We start from the raw sequence: 9631 nt of genomic DNA, 5'->3' as shown, positions 1-9631 counted from the left end.
CTATTGTCTTGTGTCTCTTTAGGACCTGTAATCTCTTCAATAAGCACATCTTCCTTGGTCCTAGTTTTACATGCACTTCTCTAGCCAAACTGTAAGTTTTAAAATGCTTCAGCATGGATTTCTGCTCCCAATTCTCACAGTACACCTGGCTAAAAGCTTTCAGCAATATCCCTGTCACTGACTGACTACTGTGCTTCCTTGAAATTTTCTCCACAGATTATTAGTCCATCACCTTTAGATTTAGCTTCACATAAAGTTTTAGGACATGGGCAAAACATGCCCAAGTTCTTTCCCAGAATATAACATGAGTGGCCTCCGGTCCAATTCTCAATAGAGTCCTCATTTCTCTCTGAAATCTCATGAGCATAGTCCACATTTCTATTGGCAACAGACAGCTGACTCAACTGCTCTGAGCCAAAGGTGAGGCAGCACATCATGGAAGAAGGGCCCAGTGGAGGAAAACTTCTCAGTTCGTGGTGGTATAGGGAGGTAGGAGAAGGGGATGCAGGAAGAAGAACCCTTCTAGGGCATGGCCCCAGTGATCCATCTCTTCTAGCCATGGTCCATCTGCCCACAGTTACCACCCATCCATTCAAACTAGGGATGGACTGATTAGATTACAGCTCTCACAATCCAATCATTTCACATTCCTGCATCAATACAGGAGCTTTTGTGGGACACTTCACATCTAAACTGTAACAGTCAGCTTTCAGGACACTAACATTTACTTATCCTGTTACTAGGCATGGTATAGACTTCAAGGACATGCACAGTGCAGTTCATTAGCTAGATTTGCATCCAAAGACCTGGGAAAAATGAAAGAATGGGGATGGGGTCATGGCTCAGTGGTAAAGCACTTGCCTAGCATGTGTGAGGCACTGAGTTCAATTCTTAGCACCACATAAAAAATAAAGAAAATAAAAGTATTGATTGTGTCCATCTATAACTAATAAAATATTTAAAAATGAAAGAATGGTGAAAGTGTGAGGATTGAAATAAAGCCATAAGCCTAGTCCAAAGCTGGACAAACAGTTCTTCCTCACTAAGGGTGAGCTAAAGGAGGTTCTGCAGTATTAACTTTCCTAAGATATTTTAGCAAAAAAAAAAAAAGAAAAAGAAAAGAAAAAATATAGCTTCTTCCATAGCTTCCATAGCTTCTTCTGAATAGCTTCATGTGGTTTAAAATTTCAGTAGCATATAAAATTGCATGTTGTATTTTTCTATTAAGAAATTAACTATTCAGGGCTGTGGTTTTGGTTAGTGGTAGAGTGCTTGCCTAGCATGTGTGAGGCACTCCGTTCGATCCTCAGCACCAAATAAAAATAAATATAAATAAAATGGGGATATTGTGTCTATCTACAACTAAAAAAAATTTTAAAAAATAAATGAACTATTCAATATAGTAAACCAATCATTTTTCTCATTGATGGTTTAATTTAAGATCAAGTTGAAGAGTTGTCAGAAGGCTTCAGTTTTCTGAAATATGCAACCCACTGTCATGGGTCATCTTGTTGTCATAATCTTGGATGGGCCCTATAATGCCATCATTTTTCTAGAACTTGATTGTAATTGGGTTCTGGTATACTGTATCCCAGACATCTAGATTACCCATGCTGTCCTTTCCTTTTCAGTTCTTGCTTTCTCTGCCTGTGCCTTCCTTTGCCTTGGCTTTGTTTGGCCTGGCATGGGTCCCTGTCATTGCTGTTCATTTTGTAAACTCCATTTTCTAGGGTCTGCTTTTATGACAATTTTTCCTAAGTGTTTTTCTGCCAGATTCAAATTCTGCATAGCACATCATCAAGAGCAATTTACTAAATGTCTGTTAAATGAATAAACAAAAAAGTCAGTTCATTTATTTTATAGGACATTTTACATTTTCAATAAAGATGTAAATTTTCTATATATTTGTGGTTTTGTGCCAAATGGGTTATGCATAAAAATTGTTAAGGAAAAGTCATTCAAACAGAATTGCTAGGAAGCCTCATTTCATGAGGTGACATTCCTGAGTCACCATCTCTGCACATCTCAGATACATACATGTGCAAAATGGGACAGGGAAATACCTTGCAAGAGAATAAAGTATTTCAAGATATGGTCCACCTTCATTTATGCTTAGGAGCTCAAATACAATTCTATAGACTCTAATGGAATCTGATATGAATTCCTATTCATAGGGATATATGAGGAGGTGGTGGCCAAATATCCATCTGGTATGTTCTCACCTCTGTTCACTGTCCTCCCATTTTGTGGAGGACATAGGGGAATAGGAGCAATTCTGGCTCAGAGGTCCTGTTGCTTTAAAGGAAACAGAAGAAACTCCATCAAAACCAGAGTAAGGCTCTTCTTCATTTTTCCCTCCAGTCCCAGCCCCAGCCCAGGAAAACATATTATTACACCTACAGCCCATCTAAGGAACTGATAATTATACATTCACATGTATTTTGACTTATTCAACCTCTTTGAGAGGACACTGATGATTAAACACTAAAAAGGAGGATTTTGGTTTAGTGGTACTGAAAACGAGAAGATAATCCCTCAATTAATATTGCAATGATTAATCAATTGTTAAAAAGAAGCTGTCAGTCCTTGGCTTTCTTTACATTGTCTTCCTCATGGGAAACTTCCAGGCTAGAAAACAACAAAAATAGAAAATGAAGTGTGATCAAAACTGAGGAATTTTTAGATATGATAATGGCATGGTGATTATGCTTTAAAAAAAGAATGTCTATCTTGTAGGGAAATATGCTGAATTGTTTAGAAATGAAATAATACCTAGAATTAGTTTCAAAGTAATTCGGGGGGAGGGTGGTAACTTCCATGAGTTGATAACTGGGTACTCTGTACATGAGGATCCTTGTCCAGTTTCTATTTTTATATACATTTGATTTTTTATAATAAAATTTAAAGAAAAAAAGGCTGGCCATCTGCATTTTTCTTTGCTTTTTCTTGGCTTTCTTCTGTCTTTTTAAAAATCTTCATTTGACATGTTGTAATTGAGAAATATTACCCCTAAAACCTAACTTTAAGAAGATTTTTGCTGTCCCATCATCGTTATAGGGAGATTAATTCATTCAAATATTTATTGCTACTTGTCAAGAATTGTGTTAGGCACTAGGGACATAGAAATGAAAATCACACTAGATATTAGATGATATGGGGAATTATTTAGTGAGTTATGATATTTAAGTAAGAAAATGTCCTTTCTTAAAGAGATGCATATGAAATATTTAGCACTGAAGTATGATGACATTTGTAATTCACTTTGACTACCCCAGTAAAAAAAAAAGAACATATTTGAAGTAAATATGTCACAATTCTAACAACTCTAGTGATAAGTTTATGGGTTTTTTTTTTGTACTTTGGATTGAATCTAGGGGCACTTGGCCACAGGGCTATACCCCAGTTTGTTTTTTTCCTTCTGAGATAGGGTCTCACTAAGTTGCTGAGGCTATCCTTGAACTTGCCATCCTCCTGCCTCAGCCTCCAAAGTTGTTGAGATTACAGGCAAGTACCACCATGCATGGCAATTATATAGTATTAACTGCACTATTTTCTTTTCTAAAAAACTGAAACTTTCACAATAAAAAGGAAAAAAAAAACTGTATGTGGCAGAAGAGGGCAATGGTTTTCTAGGAGCTGAGTGTAATGAAGGAGACAGATAGGTAAAGGGATAAATATAATTCAGAGTGACAAAGGGAAGCTTGGGGTACTATGGGCATACAGAGAAGTCTCAAAATTAGACTGATTTTGGGAAGGTGGTTGAAAAATGGTTGACTAGGAAAAGATGATTCTTAAGCTAGTTCTTTTTAAAATCAGTTTATTACAATGGTTGCAATGAGTGAGTGAAGCTAGATGCAGGAACAGACTGGCACTGTAGGCAAAGGGCCTCTCTGTAGTAAATGTCAGAGTCAAGAGAAAGAACTTGGGATACTGAGGAGATAGTAGTTCTCAAGCTACAGACAATGGTGCAAGAGAGGGTGACAGGGCATATGTGACTAGAAAGGGATCAATCAGGGTCTGAACTTTATCCTGAAGGCTAGGGAGATGTACTGAAGGATTTTCAGTAGGGGACTGACATGCTCAGATTTGTGTTTTTAGATAGTTCATGCTGGGCATGGTGGCATATGCCTCTAATCCCAGTGACACTGGAGGTTGAATCAGGAGGATTATAAATTTGAGGCCAGCTTCAAGAATTTAGTTAAGCCCTGTATCAAAAATTTAAAATGAAATAAAAAGGGCTGGGGATATAACTCAGATATTACTCAGTATTAAAGCACCCTTGGGTTTAATTCCCAGTACCAAAAAAAAAAAAAAAGACAGTTTGATCTTCCAGCAATGAGGATAAAGAGTGCCAATGGGATAAAGAGTGCCAATGGGGATTAAGAATCCCAGGTGAAAAAAAAAAAGAATCCCAGGTGAAATCAGAGGAAGAGGCACCTTTGTGTAATGTGTCAACCATAAAGGAGGCACCTCTGGTCAATCATCAGCCAGAACAGGGCACAAAAAAAAAAAAATGGCTTTCTTACCCCTGGAGTCCGAATCAGAATCAGAGTCACTATCACTATCTTCAAAATACTTCTTGTGTTTTAGATGATTTTTTTTCTTTCTCCTTTTCTTGGACCTTCTGAATGACTAGACTTCTTCTTTTCATCTGTACAAAGTACAAGTAAAAAACAAAAACCCTAACTTCTAAAGAAGTATTTCTGAACATCAATTTTAGTGTATTTATTTGCAATTTGAGGAAAAGCCAAGTCTAATATTTAACTATTTATAAATTTGTTTTTAAATCCTCAGTTAAAAAAGCTTTGTATCTTAAAAATACCTTCTGAACAAGATATTGAAATTGTATTTTTCTTTGGCTCTTCATCCTCTATTGATGCTCGTTCATCAGGAATGACTTTAAATAAAATGGTTGTAAAAATTAGGAAAGTGACAAAATGGACCACAGAGTATTAAAATATGGACTTAAATTTTTTCAGTAACAGCATTGATTGTCCAAGAACCATTAAAAGCAAGCACTGGAACACTTTTGTAAAAATATAACTCAAGAGCCTTCTACCTTCATAATAACAGAATACTTTACATTTGCATAAAGCTTTAGAGTTTACAAAGTGCTATTCAAACAAAGCAGCATGCAAGATTTATGTTTGCAGAAGAAATCACAAGGCAAAAGCAGAGAAAACAGGAACCATGATGAAAGATGAAAGAAACTGGAGATAAGGCTGAGGGAAGACTTCATGAATTTATTCCAAGTGCATAAGGACATGTTGTAGAGCAAAAATTGTCCTGTTTTCCAGAGCAAGAAGAACCTAACAAACTACAGTCTAAAAAAGATTTCATTCTGGGCTGGGGCTGTGGCTCAGTGGTGTAGCGCTCACTTGGCTTATTTGAGGCACTGGGTTCTATCCTCAACAGCACATAAAAACAAAATAAAGGTACTGTGTCTACCCACAACTAAAAAAAATACTTATTAAAAAAGATTTCATTCTGTTGTAGAGAATTTGAGAAATGAGTATTATTAAAATTCTAGAATGATTTAGAAAGGGATTTTCCATATTAAATAATCTTTTCCTTTCAAGATTACATCTGTGATAATTTGAGTATTGCCTCAAAAACTATTTTGAGAATTTCTTCCAACTCTAATTCTATTATTTCAAGCCCCTTGATGATTTTCCAAAGGTATTTATTTATTTAAAAACATTTTTTTAATAGACACAATATCTTTATTTTGTTTATTTATTTTCATGTGGTGCTAAGGATCGAACCTAGTGCCCCACATGTGTGAGGCAAGCACTCTGCCACCGAGCCACATCCTCAGCCCTCCAAAGGTATTTATAAGAACAAATTTCAGATGATAGGGGCTGGGGATGTGGCTCAAGCGGTAGTGCGCTCGCCTGGCATGCGTGCGGCCTGGGTTCGATCCTCAGCACCACATACCAACAAAGATGTTGTGTCCGCTGAGAACTAAAAAATAAATATTAAAAAAAAATTCTCTCTCTCTCTCTCTCTCTCTCTCTCTCTCTCTCTCTCCTCTCTCTTTAAAAAAAAAACAAAACAAAACAAAAAAAAAACAAATTTCAGATGATAATGCTTAATCACCTTGTCATAAGTTACAGGTTTATCTGTCAAGCACATTGTCTCAATTCAACCTAATGTGGACCCAGAAATAGAGGAGAAGAAAAAGAAACTTATAAAATAACACTGAGAAGAAATAGGCAAAAAAATCAAAATACTAATCTTTTGATAGTATTGGATGTAGGAAAATTAACTTAAAAAACATACTGTATTTCAAAAAAATCCCTTTGTAATACTATTATCAGATATGCAATCTGCTACTGGGTTACTTAAGACAAAATTTCAAGATATTATAAAAGTATTTTTGGTTTTATCACCAAACCCTTCTATTAACAAGCAGTTAGCACCATACACATTAACATTTAAAAATAACAGCTGGGCAAAGTGGCAGGTTCAGTTAAAAAAGCTCTGTATCTTAAAAATACCTTCTGAACAAGATATTGAAATGGTACTTTTCTTTGGCTATTGGGAGGCTGAAGCAGCCTCAGCAATTAAGAGAGGCCCTAAACAATTTAGTGAGACCCTGACTCAAAATAATAAAAAGAACTGTGGATGGCTGATGTATCCCCAGTGGTAAAGTGCCCTGGGTTCAATCCCCAGTACCAAAAAAAAAAAAAAAAAAAAAAAAAAAGAAAGAAAGAAAGAAAAGAAAAAGAAAACAGGGCTGGGGTTGTGGTTCAGTGGTAGAGCGCTTGCCTAGCATGCATGAGGCACTGGGTTGGATCCTCAGCACCATATAAAAAAAAAAACAACAAAATAATGTGTCCACCTAAAACTAAAAAGATACATAAATAAATATTAAAAAAAAAAGAAAACAACTAGCATGCTACAAATGACCAGCACAGCAACGCCCCCTCCAACCTTTGTACTGGGGATTTAGCTCAGAGGTGCTCTACTACTGAACTATATCCTCCACCCTTTTTTGTTTTGAGACAGGTCTTGTTAAATTGCTGAGGTTGGCCTAGAACTTGGAATCTTCCTGCTTTTGCCTCTGGAGTTGCTGGGATTATGGGCATATACCACCATACCTGGCCTATGTTTTTAGAATTCAAGGAGCAGAAAAAGAAAGAAAGAAAGAAAAAGAAAACGGAAAAAAAGTGAAATGTACTTAATTAAAATCCTTCACTTAATAAAAATTGGACTTGGGTGTTACCCACTGGGCTTGGACAGCCCCCCTCCTTCCTTATTTGTCTAAAGATCATCGCATTGAAATCCTTTGAAGCCTCCTTGTATAAATAAAGAAAATGGCGGGCTCCTTGCTCTTTCTCCTTCCAGTGTGGAAGCAGGACCCCTAAGGTCACAGAGTCATCCCGCCCTTGTTTTTCAAAATTATTTCTATGTCGTGTGATTTTTTTGCCGTATTTCTTAGCCAGCACATTTCACGCAAAGGAAACCCAAATTTCATAGCCCGCATGGGTCACAGGAGAGAAGTGTAAGAATCGAGAACAAAAAGATAAAAAAGAGAAAAAATAGGTGCCTGCTATTTCACCAATTACAGTTTAAAAAAAATAAAATAAAGGTATTGTGTCCATCTACAACTAAAAATATTTAAAATTTAAAAAAATGTTTATTTAGTTGTAGATGAACACATAGTACCTTTATTTATATTTATGTGGTGCTGAGGATTGAACTCAGTGCCTCACACATATGAGGCAAGCACTTTACCACTGAGCTACAGCCTCAGCCCCTACAACTAAAAATATTAAAAAAAAATTTTTTTTAGTTGTAGAGGGACACAACACCTTTATTTGTTTACTTACTTTATTTAAGTGGTGCTGAAGATTGAACCCAGTATGTCACACATGCTAGGCAAGCACTCTACTGCTGAGCTACAACCCCAGCTCTGCCAATTACAGCTTTAATTGCACTCTAGTCTGCCCTTGCTATAGATATGATTTGTTGAAATGCTCAGTCACACAATTGCCTCTGCATCTGAGTTAGAGTAAACTTCTGCTTCCTGAGACGCTCCTTCAAATTGCCCAAATCCTCTAATAGGTTCTTTCTAACATCCTCCTATTGAGACACTCCACAGTTTCCTGTAGTGTGTTTGCCCTCCCTACAAAGAGTTATAAACTCAACCTGTCCACTATGGGTATGGTGTTTAGTTGAAGGGCATTGGAGTGTTCCACTTCCTAGAAAGCTCTTTCCCAGATATTTTCCTGCCCCTTTCCCTTAGTTCATATCATTCTTTGGTCATGCATCATCTTTTCAGAAAGGCCAACCCCTGACCATAATATCTATACTAGCACTCTTATCATTCTCTATTCTTTTTTCCCTGTTTATTTTTTCTTCATGAAACTTATTACTGTCTGATATTATATTGTATAATATATATAAATTTATATACACACATATTTAAATTATATATATTGTTTCCCCTATTAGAATGCAATTTTCATGAAGACTGGGATTTTGATTTGAGGATGAATTTATACATCAACTACCCAGCACAGAGTAGTTACTAAATGATATGTGTTTATATGTATTGAACAAATGAATGGATGAATTTTTATTGTGTCAGGACTTATCCATTGCATTCCGTCATGTAGTCATAATCCTGTTGTTTGGTCTTAGTTGTCCTCTGTTATGGTTTGGATATGAGGTGCCCTCTCAAAAGCTCATATGATAATGCAATAATGTTCAGGGGTGAAATGATTAAATTGTGATCACCATAATCTAATCAGTGAATTAATCCATTTGTTGGGTTAATAATTTGAACTGAGTACTGGGTGGTAACTGTAGGCAGGTGGGGATGAGGTAGGTAACTGGGGGTGTGCCCCTGAGGATTATATATATATATATCTTGTCCCTCTCCTCTCTCTTTTTGCTTCCTGGCTGCCATGCCCTTCTGCTATGATATTCTGCTTCACCTCAGGCCCAGAACAATGGAGTCAGCCAACCTCTGAAACCATGAGCCCATAATAAATTTTACTTCTTTAACTTGTTCTTGTCAGGTATTTTTTTTTTAGTTATAGTTGGACACAATACCTTTATTCCATTCATTTATTTTTATGTGGTGCTGAGGATCGAGCCCAAGGCCCCATGCATGCTAGGCAAGTGCTCTACCATTGAGCCACAATCCCAGCCCTCTTGTCAGATATTTTGGTCACAGCAACAAAAAACTTATTAACAGAGGCTGGGGTTGTGGCTCAGTGGTAGAGTGCTTGCCTAGCATGTGTGAGAAACAGGGTTTGATTCTCAGCACTGCATGTAAATAAATAAAGATCCATTGACAACTAAAATTTTTTTTGAAAAAGCTACTAACACATCCTTCTTTTAAATATATAGGCTCACTGTAAAATCTCCATTCTTAATTATTTGACTCATTTCTTATTTGACTCGATTATTTGACTGCATACTGCCAAGTAATTTTTCACAAATGACTCCTGGATAGTATATTCCCTCATTTTTTTCTATATTTGTAATAAGATGTCTATTGTTTTTGTAAAGTGCATTATTATTCCCTTTTCCACGGAAGGATTATTTATCTCTATCCAGTTGACTTTAGAATGTTTTTAAGAAGAAAAGAGCAATTAGCAGCATTAAACAGGTAACT

This window comes from Urocitellus parryii, chromosome X (assembly GCF_045843805.1).
Source record: "Urocitellus parryii isolate mUroPar1 chromosome X, mUroPar1.hap1, whole genome shotgun sequence".
NCBI lineage: Eukaryota > Metazoa > Chordata > Mammalia > Rodentia > Sciuridae > Urocitellus > Urocitellus parryii.
The sequence above is the reverse complement of the archived record's forward strand: the minus strand, read 5'-3'. Positions refer to the sequence as shown.